Raw genomic sequence first — 20188 nt, forward strand, 5'->3', positions numbered from 1 at the left:
TTGATTTCACAGGCTCATATGTGCAAGTGACTTGTCTTATCTCAGATGCGACCCTGGACTTGGACTTTTGGGTTAAAACTGGAATGAATTTACACTTTGGGGGACTGTTGGGAAGGCATGATCGTGTTTTGAAATATGAGGACATGAGAATTAGAAGGGGCCAGGGGTGGAATAATATGATTTGTCTGAGTCCCCACCCAAATCTCATCTTTCATTGTAATTTTCATAATCCCCATTTATCATGGGATCTGGAGGGAGGTGGTTGAATCATGAAGGTGGTTTCCCCCATGCTGTTCTCATGATAGTGAGTGAATTCTCAGGAGATTGGATGGTTTTTTAAGCATCTAGCATTTCCCCTGCTGGCACTCATTCTCTCTCTTGCTGACCTATGAGGAGGTTACTTCCACCATGATTGTAAGTTACCTGAGGCCTCCCTGGCTATGCAGAACTGTGAGTCAATTAAACCTCTACCCTTTATAAATTATCCAGTCACAGGTATTTCTTCATAGCAGCATGAGAATGGACTAATACAAAAGCAGTAAAGCAATAGAAAAAGATAATGAAACTAAGAGTTGGTTCTTTGAAAAGATCAAAATTGACAAATCTGTGGCCAAGCTAATCAAGAAAAAATGAGAAAACACAAATTATAAATATTACAAATGAATAGCCATTATCACTACGTATCTCATAAACATCAAAAGATAATAAAAAATGCTATGAACATTTATATGCCTATATTATGTAACTTAGATAACAACTAACCAATTCTTTTAAAGAAACCAACTACCAAAACTCACACAATTAAAATAATCTGAAAAGTCCAATAGTTGTTTAAGATTGACTCAATAATTAAATTAATAAGCTTTTCTCAAAAAAAACAAAAAATGCTAGGCCCAAAGGATTTCATTGATGAATTTCATCAAGCATTTAAGGAAGAAATAATATGCATGTTGTTTAATCTCTTTTCTAAAATAGAAGCAGAGGAAATATTTCCTAATTCAATCTATATTGAATATTTCCTAATTCAATCTATATTGACAGCAATATAGATTGCTGTCAATAAAACCAAATAAAGATACTACAAGAATGGAAAAGTAGAAACTAATATCTCTTATAAACATAGACGCAAAAATTTCCAACAAAATATTAGCAAATAAAATCTAACAACAAATTTAAAAATTATATAGCATGACCAAACAGTATTGATTCCAGATATTCAGACAAATTTGGCATTCAAACATTTAGTGTTATAATTCACCACATCAACAGGCTAAAGGAAAAAAAACATATAACCATGTCAGTTGATGAAGACAAAAGCCTTTAACAAAACCCCACACCCATTCATGACATTATGTACTTTACAAAACTCACTGAAATTTTCAACACAAATGGTTAAACTTGACGTGTACAGATTTATTCTCTATATATAAATGAATATGAATTTGGTGGATCCCAGAAAGAAATACACACTGTGATGTGAGAATCTAACTGTATTGCAACTATGAAGCTACCTCATTGAAGGGAATGGAGGGAAAAATTGTTGACCTAAATACTTTTGGAAATGAGATCAGTCTGTAAGACTAAAGGCAAAAGGAGCTGAGCGATATAGTCTACTTGGAAAAGTTGTTTTCCAAGAGGTACAGGGATATGAATTAATAATTCTGTGACAGCTGTACATGTACACTGGAATTAAACAATCAATAAATGAACAGTGGATTGTGGAAGCCATATTTCTTACTGTTGGAGAATAGAAACAGATAACCAAGGGGAAGAGGATGGAATTAACCATGTGGTAATTGACTAGATTTGGCAAGATCAGTATCAAGTAACGTTTCGGCTTAGTTCAATATAAATGCTTACATATAGAAATGTACATATGTGTATATACACATGTTAGTATATACATATATTGTCTTCCTTTGTCAGATGAGAGTGTCTGAAAGAAACAACATCCCAGTAGCAATAATTAAAATCTGGCACCCAGGTCTTTGTTTCTAATACCATTCTCCGACAAAAAATTTAGAGCTCTTTGGAGAAAAGGTTAATTCTAGGGCTGGGCTGGGAACTATACAAAATAAACCTCAACTATGTTGTAGTGCCAGAGAGTAAGGAAATGATAAAAAAAAACAATTTGTAGGGGGATGTCAAAGGAACACTGGGGTCAACTGAAAATGTTTCCAGTGGCCAAAGAGAGAACAATTTAAGCAAAATGAAAAAGAAAAAAAGAAAGAAGAAAGAAGGAAAAGAAGGAAGGAGTGAGGGAAGGAAGAGAGGAAGGGAGAGAGGAAGGAAGCAAGAGAAATTTATATTATAACCCAAAGTACAAAACAAATATCCATCAGTTCATACCAATATAAATAAATGATTTAGTAAATTAATAAATGGGAAGAAACAAATGTCCCATGTTAATAATTTAAATAAATTATATCCACTCCTCCATAAATGAGGAAGAATATAACTACTCTCTCTTTAAGTGTGAGCTACAGTGATTTTCTTCCAAAGATTGCAACATGGAAAGAAAAAATAACTTTACTCAAGCTTTGTAACTAAAATTAACTTTACCTTGAAAAACCTGAAAAGCACAACTTTACCCAGGTATTAAAGTCAATGTCAGTAGTCATAAATCATATTAACAATATGTGCTCTTGATATGATGTGTTGAAAATGGCTTTTTACCTCAGTGGTCTTGTTCCCCTAAACCTATAACCTCAGTCTAATTATAAGAAACTTCAGAAAAATTTCAATATAAAGGTAACCTATAAAACATCGAAATAGTAAAGCTTAAAATTGCCAAGGGCAACAAAACCAACAAAACCAACAAAACTTTTGAGAAATGTTGCAGCCCAGAAAAGCCTAAGTAGACATGACAACTAAATGTAATTGCTTCTTTGGATGGAATTCCTGTATAGAAAAGGACATTAGGTAAAAGCTAAAGAAATCTGAAGAAAAATATGGACTTTAATTAATAATAATGCTTCAATATGAGTTTATTACCTGTAAGAACGCACATAGTAATATATTGTGGTAACAATAGGAAAACTGAATGTAGTTTATATAGGATCTCTCTATACTATTTTCTAAAATTTCCTTTGTATTTGAAACTAAAAAATAAAGGCCATTAAAAATGAAATTGTGTGTAATAAGAATTTACCTATTTATTCATTTAAAATTCAAGATAGGTTAACTTATTTCATAAGGTAACACAAAGAGTTAAGTATTAAGAAGTATATTAATGTAATAAACACATAGGGCTATTGCCATAACTATTATTATGTCTGCTGTTTTATCTTTTTCACAGTTAATTTCAAATTAGACCATCCTCTATTTCATAATCACTTCAGTAACATAATCCATATAGGTGCAAAACACAATATAGAATGTCATGGAAATAACATTCAATATGCAGTGACACAGACATGACTTAAATTCTACCTCTTTATTAGTTGTCACATCATTTAGTAACATCATCTGGTGTATCTAGCCCTTTGTTTTGTAAAATGCTTCCATGTCCTATTGTTCCTATTATGTATTAAATGCAATCAGAATACTTGCCTTAAATAATATTTGAATTTTGTAGTGTGAAAGAAAAATAGAATCTCAAGACCTGAAATTCACTATACCAAAGGGAAAGTTAAATTTGGGAACTGAATCATGGCCAAACTGCCTTCCTTTTGTTTCCAGATAGCTGTAATTTCACATCCTTACTTTATCTTGTATAAAATGTATATTTACTGAGCAAAGATGAATGCATAATTTGCTTTCCCTTCTACTCCTTTTCACAGGTAAAATACAGATTCACTGAATGCTAATCAAAGCCTCACAAGAATGTAACTATTTGCCTTATTGCCTACCCACATACCTTTTTCCTTCCCCTCCTGTCTGCTCTTTTCCCTTTCAGTACTGAATTTCCCAAAACCCTATTTGGAAAAATCACAGTCCATAGATTTTACTGTAACTTGTATTTCTTTTTCCCAGGCATCTCCTCAACCTTGGCAAAATAATTGAGATCTGCTTCAGTCATTTTTTGATTTATGTACAAATGTAAAGCAAAATTTTACATTTGTATTAGATAGATACATAATAAAATTTTTTACTTTCATCTCATTTTCCATTTGCCCTAAGAATGCTCACTGGCAGCACTTGCAGCTGCAGCATTTACCCCAAGATAACTTTGTCATGAACTATCTCGCTTTTATTCTTATTTTTGCATTGGTCTAGTATATCAACTTTGGAAACAGAAGACATCATTCTATTTATAGCGTTATGTTTTCAATAGTGGTATTTTCATTAAAATATAGTAATTCTCAATTGCTGAAAATGTTAAATCCTAAAAAACATAGCATTCTTATGCGTGGTGTTAACATTGTTCTCCAATAGTAGTTGGCTGAAGAGAAATTTGATTAATTTGATTTTTCCAAAATAGAAGATTCTGATGATTCAGACAATTCTGATGTTAGTTCTGTTTAGACATAACTCCAAGAACAGTTTGTATATTTTATTTTCACATTGAAAGACAGATTTGCTTCAGACAGATTTCCTTCAGCCTCAAAGAGCATATTTATGTAAAATTAAATGAGCACTGGCAGTGAGCTGCATTTTTTTTTTCTAAATGGGAAAGAGGTTAAAATAATGTTTTAGTTATTTTTATGATATATTGAATTCACAATGACATGAAAATATGGCAAATATTTTCATTTAAATGTATAATCATGCTATTGTATTAGTGAAAGAAAAACATAATATATAACTTATTAAAGTTACAAAGGGAATAATAGAGCATTAAAATTGTTTGACAATATGATGTTAAAATTATATTTTATAAAGCAAAATCAGTAAAATGATTATATTTGGATCTTTTCTACACAGGTCCATTGACTTTTCTTCTTAAAATGACTGGCTAATAGATGAATGACTCCATCAAATTACTAGTTATATTAATTTGCCAAAGAATTGTCTGATTGCTTAATTCAAATTGCCAATTGCTTTTATGTTATAGTAATGTCATATAACTTATAGTAATGTAATATTATATTAAGATATATGTATATGTAATCTTAATATATTAAGACATCTAAGTTTATTTTATGCAGCATAGACAGACAGAACATGTATACTTTTCTGGACTTTAAATATAGATTTCTAATATTAAAAAATTAACAAAATAATTAAATTTCTTAATAAAGAGAAACATTCACAAGAAAGATGCTAAGAAATCAACTCTGAACAATATTAGTATCAGATAATGTTAAATACAATGTTTTGAAAATATTTATAAGCGATTAAAATTATATTTATATCAATAAAATGTAAAATTCAAAAAACAAGTCAACAAGCACTTATCAACCTAGAAATTTGGCTCTAAAAATACAGAACATGATTTTAGAGTAACATAGCTAACATTTATTATCATATACTTTTATTAATCCTCAATGAATTATATTATACATTTATTATATATACACATCTGTATTTATATGTATAAACACTAGATACAGATGTGAATACAGATATCTTCATATAGATAACCTCTTCATTAATAGAAACTCCCTTCTCCAGTGCTCAGAACAACTGTATCGCATCAGCACTATTAATATTACCATTTTATATATGGAAACTGAGAAACACAGAGGTAAGTTTCATAGAATTTTTAAGATAGAATATACAGTAGCCAGACTACAGAGGCTTTGAAATTAACCACTACATTAATGTGTCTGAAAAAGTAATAAAATAAAGTATAAGAAATCTTTCAGAAACTAATAGATCAAGGTTAAAACAAATAAGTCTTTCCGGAATTTGTACACCAAAATTAACTAATTTCATTCAACGAGAGAGAATGACAATTTGTACCCAAGAAACAAATTACATATATTTTTCAAAATACAGGGAAAATGACTTAAATGTTTATGGGTTAGGCATTAATGAAAGTTTCAAGGAATTCTGTAATGTAGAAATCATTCAGATCATGGCCTCAATGAGGAGGTGCTGTTCATGTTATGGGAAGAAAGGAGTTGTTCACTCAAGAGCTGCAAGTCCCCGTTAGTATGCGCCAGCTGGAATCAGCAGGACGCGCCTGGGGCTTTAGAATGGAAAGAGCGGGTAAGGTGTCAGAATATAAGACAGAAGACCATACACAGAGCTTTCTTTAAAAAAAAATCTAGAGGACACTCTCAAAAATCAGGATTTAATAACCTGGCAAGGTCATCTTCTGTCAGTTCTAATATGCTACTAGAATAGTTCTTCAGAACTTAGGAAAAAAATACAAATTACATGGAGATTCTGGAAGTTCCTTGCTACAGAACAAACCATTTTAAAAGTTCAGGCAGATTGGCATGTTAAGTGGTAAAACCAAAAATAACACCATCTGACTATGTTTCTAAGGAAAGCAGAGATCACACCCACTTCACTACAATGATAGGAATATGGTAATGAGGAGAGCAAAAGCATTCTTGAAAATCTTGTCCTCCGTGAACCAGTATTGATTATAGGCGAAACTGCTATGAAATTTGGCTCCCGTACTGGAGAAAACAGGATTTGTAGAGTCTTGGTGGACTCATGTGACATGGGGTTTTGTGTCAGTGGTTAATAGACTACTGTCTCTCGAAATGAGATATTAATAGATAGGATGGGATTAAGTATGTTTCTTAACGTTTATAAGCAAAATATTAAGAGTGATTAGACAGAGGCAATGTCAATTGTAGCAGTGGAAAAATAAACTGTAGCTTAGTTTCCAGACAAAGGCAAATTCTCCAAGACAATAGCTATTGAGATATAAAAAATTTAAAAAAATATTTCCCTCACTTCCAGGAAAAGACTGACAGCCTTATAGCCAGTGAATATTAAAAATGGTTTTAATAAGTAAGCACCAGGATGGGTAAACTGGTGTGATCAATGACAACTTGCTTCCACAAGCATACTAGCCAATTAGCATACTAGCCAATTAGTACACTGAACTAATAGTAGCCTCACACTGAACACCAGCCAGAGTGCAGACACTCCAGGGAACACACTTTCTAGACTGAATGTCAGCCTACTCTTGCTTTAAACCAACATTAAACATACTTTTCTAGACAACATAAATCATGAGTTTTTGACTGATTTCAACCACTGTAATATTCATAACCAACACAATCCAAAATAATTTTCCCCAAAACCTTATGCAAGATCAGTTTATTTTTCTTAATGAATTCACATCTGACCAGCTCTCTTGTATTTAAGTAAGCAGTAAATCCATCTTCATGATTTTATGTATTGAGAGACGTTCTCATTCCTTGACAATTTTGGCTATTCAGTCAATATTATATTAAATAAACTTGCTTGGTATCATTTGATGGTAACCTCAGGTGAACAAAAAATAGACATATTAACAGCACCCTGTACTCAAATTCCTTTTGTCTTTACAGTTTACTGTCAAGTAACTTGATCTCAGACATAATCTAAACTCTGGTTTGATACGTAGAGTTCGTGGTATTTAGTTTATTTTGTTATGCTGGAAACTATTACTAATTAGCATATTTTAAAAATTGCTTTTGTTAAAATGGTCTGACTTTTCCTTTGGAGGTACATCACAGTTAAATAATTAGATCTGGGTCTTTATACGAGGTTATTAGAACTTTATATTTGTTGGTATAATGTTTGGTAAATATTTCTGTATTAACCTGATTAGTCAAACATTGTTGATCTAGATCTTGATTTTGCATGACTATTTGTACAGTCTTCCTGTGCTTTAGTCTTGCCTTAAATTTTTGTTGTCTAGAATTTTTTTTCTTGAGTGCCTTTGTTCTATAGAGAACAGACAGAGGCCTAAAATCATAACATCTGTAATTCAAGCTGGCCCTGAGAACTAATACTTGAAGGTCCACTAGACTAGCAAACAATTCATGCGAAGGTGCTAAGTCAATTTTGGCTTTGAGTCCCTTACATACTATCGTAAAGATATTCCTATTTAACAAATTTTGAAAGAATATGGCTTTATTTAATCCACCTTTCAGAATCAACAATATCTAGGTCAACTATCACATTGCTCTTTTTGAGATTTTCTTTGGTGAGGGAATCTGAAAGAATCTTCACAATCATCAATTTTGACAGACACTAGTGTCCTCTTTCCTTTTCGTTAAACGTTTTTTCTATGTCAAATCTGCATTTCACTCCTAGCATAAATCTTTATTTCTAGACAAATTTTTAATAAAATAAAATTCTTGCACTTATCTTGGAAAATGTCAAAGTTACATTTTATTTGAATAGCAATGATCCTCTGGAAAAAGGTTGATAAGTCAAAATTAACATATTTTTAAAATATTATAAGAATCTGGAAAAATCATTTTAAAAAATTAGTTGTGTCTAAAACTATCAGTAATCTGAATTGTTGGAATGATGAGCATACACTTTTTTGTCTAATTAGTGATTTTAGGTTGAAACATTCAGTTTTTCTTTATTAAATGTGTTTTTATCTGTAGGAATTTTCATAGATGCTGTTTATCAAGTTGAGGAAGGTTCTGTTTCTAGTTTTCTGAGAGTGTTTATCAAGAATGGATGTTGGATTTTATCATTTTTTCTGCTTCATTTGTTGTGATCATATCTTTTTTTATTCTTTACACTTGATATGTTGGGTTAAACTGGCTAACTTTTAAATGTTGAATCAACCTCATATACTTGCCACTTGATAACAGATCATAGCTCTTTTTTTTTCCGTGATTATTATGACTTTATTGGCCCTACCATGGATGTACAGTAAGTATGACCTTGTGCCTGGTTTCTCCATGTGTAAATAACGAAGATAGATGCTTCCCATCTTCCTAGCATAGTGAGAGTTTGAAAAGAAGCAAAGATAAGAAAGAGACAAGGAAGAACAATGCCTCGGACACCCAGTTTGCTTCTATTATTACTATGATTACCATGATCATTGTTTGGCTCTTGTGCTACTTCTATAGCTGAGTCCTGCCCTGAGAGTCCGCCGTGTACTCTGGCCCTTGATCCTGCAGCAGGCTCTCAGGTATACTAGGGGAACGTGAGATGGCGCTTGCTGCCTGCTTCTGCAGCCCTTAGCACTCACAGAAATTCAGGCTTACCTGCACTGCCCAGCCTCCAGCAGCACAAATAGTAGTGGAGGGGAGGCCAAGAAAGCCGAGTGAGTTGATCTTATACCTTCCCACCCCCATCCCTGCATGGCCCTGGTCCCCTAACAATGGAGAGGGAACACTTTTATCTCTCTGATAATGTGAGATAAATAAGATGGGCCGGGGATGATGGAGAGGGATCATAGCTCTTTTTATAAATGGTTGGATCTGTTTGCTCATATTTTGTTGAGAAATTTTGCCTGTAAATTTGAGAAATACTGATCAGTTTTCTTTCTTTTCTTGTACTAAGCTTGATTTTGATATTAGTATATTACTATTCTTATAAAATAAATTGAGAATATTTTCTGGAAGATAAAGTGTAATGTTTTTAAATATTTAGTAGAATTTTCCAGTGAAATTTGGGCATGGAGATTTATTTCTTGAGAGCTTTTAAGTTATTTACTCAGTTTCTTTAGTGATATAATTCTTTCTAGATTGTCTATTTAACTAAATTGAGTTTTGATACTGTATTAGTTCTCTATTGCTAATGTAACAAATTATCTCAAAATTAGTGGCTTCAAAATACCACAAATTTGTTATATTTAAAGTTCTGGATGTCAGAAGTCCTAAATGCAAGACACCAGCAAGGCATCATTCCTTTGGGAAACTCTAGGGAAGAGTCCTTTTCTTTGCCTTTTCCAGCTTTTAGAAGTCATCTAAATTCCTAGGTTCATGGCCTCTTCCACTTTCTTCAATGTCAGCAGTATAGTATCTTTAAATCTCTCTTTCTATGACTTCTGCTTCTGCTGTCACATATTTTCTGAATTTCACACTCCTACCTTCTTCTTGTAATCCTTTGTGATTGCATTGTTCCTACTGAAATAATCCAGTGTAATACTCCTTATCTCAAGAGTCTTAATTTAATCAGATCTGCTAATTTCCTTTTACTATATAAGGTAACATATTGACAGGCTTCAGGTATTAGAAGAAAGATAAACTGGGGAAGGGGTATTTTTCTGCCCACCGCGGGTAGTTTGTGGTTTTCAATGAATTTATTTATTTTTACAAAATTGTCAATTTTATGGACATAAAGTTGTTTGTAGATCTCTTTATTATCCTCTTAATGACTGCAGGATCTGCAGTGATATCATCTTTTTATTCCTGATATTGGTGATTTGTATCTTTTGATTTTTGCCAGTCTCACCAGAAATTTGTCTATTTTAACAGTTTTTAAGGAACTTTTTGTATCACCGATTTGTCTACTCTTTTTCTGATTTAATTTCTTCAATTTCTGCTCTTGTCTTTATTTTTCTTTGTTTTTAATTGCTCTTTGCTAGTTTCTTGAGGCAGGAATTTTAGATTATTGACCTGAGATATTTCTTCTTTTCTAATGAAAGCATGCCTTTCTCTCAGTACTGCTTTATCTCTGCCTCATGTAATTTGATGTGTTGCATTTTTATTTTCATTTATTTCTGTATATTTCTTTGATATTTCCTCTTTGACCTATGAATTATTTATAAGTGTGTTGTTTAATTTTTTCATGTCTGGAGATTTTCCTGTTATATTTTTCTTATTTATTTCTAGATTGATTTTATTCTGGTCCATTATGGTATTATTATATTCTCTTAATTTTTGACATCTCCTTCATGGTTCCATATACAGTTTATCTTTGTAGAAGATGAACATAAAAAAAATTCTAAGGCCTGAAAGATTGGTGAAATGCTTAGAGGTCTAGTGGTCTGAGTCATACTAAGATATCCTTTCTAAGAGAGAGAACAATTTATTGTGCCTTGCACCTACCATTTTTTAGAAAAGTGGTGCAACTTTTGGTTGGCATATTAAGATTTTGACCACAGTGCATACCACACCTGAGTCTGTTCTTCTAACCATATTTACCAGGAGACTCACAAGGCTACCAATTTTAGTGTGGGTCATTATATCCAATGACTGTTCAGAGGGTTTAGGCTGTAATATAAATAGCCCTGCTCTTGGGCCATGAGACCTGGTAGATTCAATAGTGCTATAGATTTCTTTACTGGATGAAAACACACTGTGAAGAATACTCAGAGGAGCAATTAAGCTTATACCTATTGGGTTTTAGAATAAGTTCTTACCTTCTGCAGAAAAGAAATATTCAGCACTCAAAAAGCTGCTCCTGAATGCCATTGCACCATATTGGAAACTAAGCATTAGATCATGGGCTATGATATAACTACGTAACCAGTGCTGCACTCAAAATCTGCATCATGTGAACCCCACAAATCATTATTTGGGGCAGACACAATAGTAATCTATCATACAACAGAATCTGGTCTTAGTACACACAGAAGGGAGATATAGTACATACATGCATTTCTGAACAATAGCAAATACCTTAGGTAGTTGGTAGAAGGTCTGTAGGCGGTAAGTAAGAAGTGTGGAGACAAAGAACTTTAGAAATAGGAATGGACTGGGTACTAAACTATCCATATCTTTGTATCTTATATCAGAATCCATAAAAGGACATGCACTGCTAAGGACACATAGATTAACCAAATTAAAAAATATATATATAAAAAAAACAAGCCTCTCTTTTTACTGACTCAGGTGTTTACACAATTAGTTTGTACAGCTATTTCGGTAGGAATGGACACATATAATGAGGCCATTAGTAGCTATTTTGATAAGAATGGACACATAACATGAGGCCAATAGTAAGAAGACTATTTCACCAGGGCTGATTTATCTACTGCTGAGACTAAATGTTCAACCCGTTAGCAGCACAGCAAAGACTAAAGCAATAATCACAGCCAAGATTATGCTACCATGGTAATGCTGTTGTATTTTGGCTCATGATTATACCATGGGAGTTGTCAGTAGTACTGAAATAATATAACTTAAAGATTATTACTCAAGTATACCACCCTCTCTCCCAAATATGCCTGGCCCTCCTAGGTGGTTATGTGGTGCTCAGAATGTGATGCTTCACAGAGAAGTTGCATATATTTCTTCAGCAAATCATAATGACATGAATCTGTCTCACAAATAGTATTTCAGTAGTCCTGGTATGTTGCTAATTTTTTGGCATGACACTTGTGGATGCCACTATAGTAATTTTTTTTATTTGCAACTATATAAAGTCCTAACTGATACAGATGACCTAATATAAGATCAAGGCATAATATGAACTCCTATCTTATAAAACAGCAATATCTAATTAACAAATATAATTTATACATACTGGTTTACAATAACAATTTAAAATCAAAACATTTACAAAGAATAAAATTAATCAAATGTTTGACATCTGGTTAAAGTATGGCCTATGAAATTTTATTAGACTTAACATATTTGTATGTGTATATACGTGTTTGTGTTTATATTCTTATCTTTTAAAGAATTAAATCTACTGAAATGAACCTATAAATGGAATGAAATTCTTTCAAATGACATTATGTTTTATGTAACTTGGTAGAAGATCCTCAGGTTCATTTGAAAGAGACTGTTTGAAGAGCAGACACTGTTTTTTAGAGAATTATATTTTCACTTAGCAAAGCTTAGTATTTAGCCAGAATGGTACTAGCATAAAAATGGAAACTATTTAGATCTATATAAAAGTTTACAGGATCTAGAAACTGATCCTATGTCAATTTAAAAATATACTGTCCTATCCTATAAAATATTTTTCTATAAGGATGGCATTTAGCTCAGTAGAAAATGAAGATTTTTTTATTAATTGCTTGGAGACAATTGTCATTCTATGTGGAAATAATAAAGTCTCAATTTACACCTCACACTCTTTAGAAATAACGAATTATAAGTAGATTGAAAACTCAATATTATAAAAAACAAACTACAAAATTGCGGCAGTACATATTTTATAAATTGAGTTTGGCCTTCCTACAAAAGACAGAAAGTGAAAAAGTTATTAAAGATAGATGACAGATAGATGAACAGATGGGCAATCATACGCATATATGTGTACAGACATAAATAGATACAGTGGTCATTCTGATACCATATATTACATATGTTCCTAAACAGCCTTGAATTCCAAAAACTCATACATTAAATTTCAGGGCTTAAGAGAAATCACACACACACACACACACACACACGTGAATTTATATATACATATACACATACACACACACACAACCCAAATACTATGCAATTTTATAACAAAAGTGATGCAAAAATGCTTATGCTTACTTTAAAAAAAATAAAAAAATAGCAATAGTATTTGAGAAGATAATTGGACTACCCAAGAAAGCGGGAAACTGCCACTGTAGGTGTTGAAAATAAAACAGTAGAGTGAATATTCTTACCATCCTTTAACTCAAGCAGGGTAGATTCTAAGGCAAGACTGGTAGGGCTGACCCCTAAAACAGTGGGGTCATCTTTAAGGTAGGCAAGGCTGGCGTCATAATTTCCCATGAATCCAAAGCTTTTTGTGTCTTCATATAAATGTCTATGAGGGAGGATTTCTGGAGACAGGCATGTGTTTGTAATTTTATTTAAATGTAGCACAACAGTCTGTACCACCAGTGCAGCAGTCAAGCTGTTTTTTGTTTGTTTGCTTGCTTGTTTTTATTTTCTATAGAATAGTATAATGCAATTTCTGCTATTCTGGCAGCGATTGCCCATGAAAAAGCACATATGGAAAATAGTAACTCTGCTTATATGACATGTTTTTCATATTTTCTAATCACATGTGAGCTAATTCACATTGCAGAGGTATCTATTGTATATGGAAAAGACTGAGAAAAGCAGTAAAGATACAGACATAGAGATAAAGAAAGAGACAGAGGCCGTGTACAGTGGCTCACGCCTGTAATCCTAAATTTTTGGGAGGCTAAGGTGGGTGGATCATTTTGAGGTCAGGAGTTCAAGACCAGCATGGCCAACATGGTGAAACCCCATCTCTATTTAAAATACAAAAATTAGCTGGGCATGCTGGCAGGCACCTGTAGTCTCAGCTACTCGGGAGGCTGATGCCGGAGAATTGCTTGAACCTGGGAGGTGGAGGTTTTAGTGAGCCAAGATCATATCACTGCACTCCAGCCTGGGTGACAGAGCGAGACCCTGTCTGAGAAAAAAAAAATTGAATATAAATAGGTGTAGGTGTGTAATCTACTTATGTAAGAGTCCCTGCAGGGAACAGATGACACAACAGAATGGTGTAATTGAGGATAACATAATTGAAAGACCATTTTTAAAAATATAGGAAGATTTGGGGAAAGGACAAAAAAGGGGACAGTAACATGGTCACTAAGAGATTTTCCCATTAGAACTCTTAAAAAGAACAATATACAAAGAGGAAATCATCACAAAAATCATGGAGATTTTCACAGAGGGAATGAGGCAAATCTTGTCCACCCAGCAGAGAAGGAGCAGGGAATATAAAACTCACCTCACCCTCTTTCTACTCTCTGATAGCCAGTAGCAGAATGCCAGTAACTGATATAATTTATGTCACTCTCATGGGTTAGAGAACAGAGTGTAGACAGATGAACAGGCCATCATATTTGTAAGGAAAATATCAACATGTATGGGGAGTGTGTGCATGTGTGTGTGATAAAATTCTTTAAGGGTAACAGTTATATATTTGAATCTGAGAGAGTTCACTTGCAAAAGAGAACTTTGCCTCTATACTCTCTATTGCATTGCATAATTGAAATTTTTATTAAAAAAGTAAATTTGTTCAACATTTAAATATATGAATGGCTCTTTAAAAAACAACTTGCATAGTGCTACTGAAATATTTTATATATTCTTGTCGTTATTTCTTCGTATTGCAGTTTTTAGGGTTCGTTAACTCTTAAAGAATAAACCATCTTTACACTAAGGCCTTTAGGAAAAAGCCTTTAAATAGAACAGGGAAAAGTTTTATATACATTATCTGAATTTGCTTTCCAAAGCTAGGAGAGAAATAATTGCATTTTTTAAGAGAGGAAGTTACTGTCTTTGTATGGTTTTACAGCTACTTGAATGAAAAAGAAAATCTGTAATTTTACTGTTTATATTTTCAGGAGTAAATGCACATTGAAGAAACTCTTTCAGTAGAAAGGGAAGCTATAAAAATCTGTCTTACATCAGAGAAATACAGTATGTACATCTGCCAGACTCTGACTTTCCCCAGCTCTCAGACAATAATTGTTCTAAGCACAATTATTTCTAGTAGTGACACCAACAATAGATAAATTTGCGCCCTTTAAAATAACATCTTGGTGTTTTATTATTTCTCCAAAAGCAAAAACAGAAATACTAACTCACTATTATTCTTACAAGTCCATTTGTTATCATGATATGACAAGTCCATTTGTTCCAAAGGTGTTTACCCAGAATCACAAAGAAATTGTTTCCCACCAAATTATCAAAATTGTGCCATATTTTTAGCTATTTTATTTAAGAATACTGTGAGAGACAAAAGACATGTATATCCTGAAAAATAATTGCATTTATATGTAGTTTATTCAATCTAGTTTACAAGATGAAAAAAGTCAATTTTATGAACACAAGTTTTTATGGAATTATATTATTTAATTTATATCGCAATTTTCAGCTTTATACAACTTCTCAAGAGGATAATAATGATTACACTATTGCAATTCCTTATGGAGTACCCCTAAGCTACACACTAGCACTCATGTAGAAAATAAGAAAATATAGATTTATTTTATTTTGTGTGTGTGTGTGTGTGTGTGTTTTCTGAAACCTTTTTTAAAGTTCATGGGTACATGTGCAGGTTTGTTACATAAGTAAACTTGTGTTATGGGGTTTGTTGTACAGATTTTTCATCACCCAAGTATTAAGCCTAGTACTCATTAGATATTTTTCCTGATCCTCTCCCTCATCCCACCATCCACCCTCTAATAGGCCCCAGTGTGTGTTGTTTCCCTCTATGTGTCCATGTGTTCTCATCATTTAGCTCCCACTTATAAGTGAGAACATTTGGTACTTGGTTTTCTGTTTCTGCATTAGTTTGCTAAGAATAATTGCCTTCAGCTCCATCCATGTACCTACAAAGGACATGATCTCATTCTTTTTTATGGCTGCATAGTGTTCCATGGTGTACATATGCCACATTTTCTTTATCCAGTCTATCATTGATGGGCATTTAGGTTGATTTCGTGTCTTTGCTAGAAAATAAGCAAATGTAGTTTATGTAATAAACATGTACTAAATTTAGATAATGAAAACATCTATGAATCTACAACTACATTTTTCATTAAAACTGTCATGGACATGTTACTGCGTTCAAAAAATTCAAACTGAAACAAAAGTAAAATGTAATTTCTAAACAAATATATTGGTTTGGTGAATATTTAAAACATTTATAAAATATAGATGACGATTTTTGGAAAGAAGCACTTTAATTCATTTTCACTGAATATAATAATAGTCAAATATGAAAATAATTTTATTATATTTTAAATTTAATTTTCCTAGCACATGAGAAACTCAAATAATGAAAAAGCAACATTGTTTTATATCTAACTATAATAGGATATATTGAGGCTATTTTTAGAGTTTTATTATTATGCATGGTGTTTAATATGTATTATGTGTATATGTATATGTACATGCGAACACACTCGTATATATTGTTTATCAGAGATATTACTAGCTGTGTTATATACTAAGATTTCTTACCAAAAACTGATTGTATATTTAACAATAATTTTGGCATTTATGAAGATGTTACCTTTTGTCATTTTGACTATTAAAACTGTACATTGTGATTTGTAACCTAAATGATTTATATTGAGACATAAATGTATATAATTTGCTTATTAATACTAAAATAATATCTATAATATTGATACAGGCATTCATAATTTGCTTGATGTTTGGTCAAAAGTATACTATTTTAATATACTACTGGAGTTAATTTGCCAATCTTTTTATTACTTAAGCAGCTATAGTCAAGTGAGAAGAATCTTTTTCCATATTAATGACATTTTCATATCAAATATAAAAAATAGAAATGTGTAATCTCTGATATGGAAAATATAAAAAACATGGACTTTCTGTGAATGAATATTCTAAAAATAATTCACAAAACACTCTGAGCAAGATTATTTTTTCACAAGGTCCTCATTGCATATTAATAGGATTCTCTATTTTTTCCATGGCTATCAGTCTGGATTCCTATTGTATCTTGACTCAAATTTAATGCTTCATATTACCCAAGAAAGAAATTACTTTTACTCAGGTATTTAAATACATTAATATAAAATTGTGCAGCAATAAATTAAAATTAAGTATACAACATACATATGGCTATTTGATCTTTCTTATTTCCCTTTGAGCATATATATGTGGAATTGTTGTATTTTGTTTATGTGCTTGTCTTTTATTTAGGGCTTTTTAGCAATGTCTTGTTATCTTTATTTCTTTATCAAGTGTCTTACTGAATACTTATTGATTTTTTTAAGAAATTGCTCTAATTTCTCAATATTTAAGGGAATTTTGTTTCCATATTTATTCCTTTTCTCTGCCTTCCTTTTGTTTGAATATTGATTGGATTTGGATGAGATATTTTAATCCCTAAGGATATAATTACAAAACAGGACTTATTCTTATACCTGATCATGACTGGAGCAGATCATCACCATCTGCCCCCAAAACAGTCACAAAGGTGAGGAAAGGAACTCCCAAGAGAATATGTTTGAAGGTCAGCTAAGGAAAAATAAGATTGTTTTGTGTGTAGTCACAGAGAAAATACTCGATAAACTTCACATAATGAGGAAAAATGACATAAGACCCTTACTCTCATTGCAGTTACAGTCTGATTTTTAAAAGATAGAAAAAGATTGTTAAATTTCTGTAACATCTGATGCATGCTACGGCAGAGAAAATTCATGGTTCTAGGGCAACTCCTAAAAGTTGCATCTAATCAAAACATAAAGAGCTTGAGAAAACTTTCTGAAAGTGATATCTAAATTGAGAGCTGAAAAATAAGTCAGCATTACATAGGTAAAAAGTGACAGAAAAATAAATATATATATAAGAAAAGAAATAACACATTTCATGACAGAGAGACAACATAACGTAGTATATGTGATCAATACAAATAAGTTCCACACATTTGGAACATAGATTTTGGGTGCTGGAATTTATCTAAAGAGCTTGGAAGTGAGAGAGTCTTCAAAATTACAGTAAACACTTTGAAATCTATCATGAAGATAATTTGAAGTAAAAATTTTTTTTAATATGAGAATGTAATAGTGCTACTTTAATTTTATAATGGCCTAGAGTTAAAAGAGGAAGAGAGACGATTTAGGGTGCTGTTATAATTTAGACAAAAGTCCTCTGGATTAAGGTAGGGTCACTGGAGATGATGAGAAGTAAGTGAATTCAAAGTATTTGGAGGATTTGGTGAATTATTGGGTATAAATTGGGTAAAATAATGAAGTAGACTGTTATGGATTTAATTGCAGTCCCCTAAAGTTCATATGTTGCGATCCCAACCACCAACACCTCAGGATGTAACCTGGTTTGGCTATAGGGACATTGCAGATATAGTTAGTTAAGACAAAGTTATTACGATGGGCCTTAATCCGGTATGATTGATATCCTTATAAAAAGAAGATATTTGGACAAAGGTACCTGCACATAGGGGGAACACCATGTGACACCATAGATCAGGGGTGATGCTTCTACAAGCCAAGTAATGCCAAAGATTGCCAGTAAACCCCCAGAAACAGAAAGAGACACTGAAAAGATTCCTCCTCACAGTTCCTAGAAGGAACCAAATCTGGTGTTACTTTCATCGTGGACTTCCAGCCTCTAGAGCTGTGAGACAATAAATGCTTTTGTTTATGCCACCCAGTTCATGCTACTTTGTTATGACATCCTCGGCAAACTATTTCATACACAGAAAGCTTGAATATAATAGCCATCTTTCTGGCTTGGGAAACTGTATGAATAATGGTGCCTTTCACTTAAAGGGAATATTGAGGGGGTGAAATAAGTTCGAGGGAGGTTAAGTGTTGAGTTTGATGTGTCTGTTGGTAAATCAGTTGGAAATAACACTGTGCTTTTATATATATTGGAGAATTATCAACATGTAGATGTATACTGATTTCTTGGAAGTGGCTAAGGAGAATGTATGGAATTAAAAGGGGAGAATATTCAGGATTGATTTCTTATCAACACCAAGGAACATGTTAGGCATATAAAATAAAGAGGATTATTCTGTGAATTCCAGACAAACAGATTATAAAGGCATACATACAGGAAAATTAGACATTAAGGAAAACACTTTCAAATAAAGTTTTAAAAAATGGTTGAGGATATATATATATACACACATACACATAGTTTCAATAACATTAATAACTATACATTAAACCTTTGACCCAATAATCTTCTATGAAGAAGATTTAGATCAGCCCTGTTTTTTTAAATCACAAACACACACACACACACACACACAAATAGGTAATAATATTGCAGACCTTTTTAAAGTTACAAAATAAATTTATAAAGGGAAACTATTTATAATCATAAATCTAAGACCTCAAATCATATTTCAGTATAATTTCACAGGATATATTATATTAATAAAGTCAATATTTTTATAAAATTGGTAAAGCTCTCCATATACCGATTAATTCATAATTTTACTTTATAATTTGATTACTTTTCCAATTATTATATAAATTGGACATTATTATGATTTTTAGTTGTGTAATACTCCATTATTTGGATATTCAGAAGTTATATAATCATTCTGTGCTTATAAGGTTGAGTGCAGGTTTTACATTTTATAAAAAAAGTGATAAATATATTTTATTACCATTAATATGCAATGCTTTTTATTAAAACAAAAGTTAAAAAAGGTTTTCAAGATCAAATAATTGTGTAAGGCCTATTACATAAACACAGCAATCCACAGTCTCACCTCCCTGCACTTTTGTCCCATTCTACTGAATTAACCTGTCCCAAATCTTTTTACTGTGTTTTTGCCTTGTTTTCTTTTTAAGTGTAAGTTTAAACAACATAATGACACCGCTCCATTTTGATCTTTCATCTTGATAAATCATCTAAATATTTCTAATTTTTTTCAGGGAAATATAACTTGTAATAAGCAATCTCAAAATCTCAATGGCTTAACAATATTTTAAAGATTATTTGCTGTGTTGTGC

This window comes from Pongo abelii, chromosome 3, assembly GCF_028885655.2.
Source record: "Pongo abelii isolate AG06213 chromosome 3, NHGRI_mPonAbe1-v2.0_pri, whole genome shotgun sequence".
Lineage (NCBI taxonomy): Eukaryota > Metazoa > Chordata > Mammalia > Primates > Hominidae > Pongo > Pongo abelii.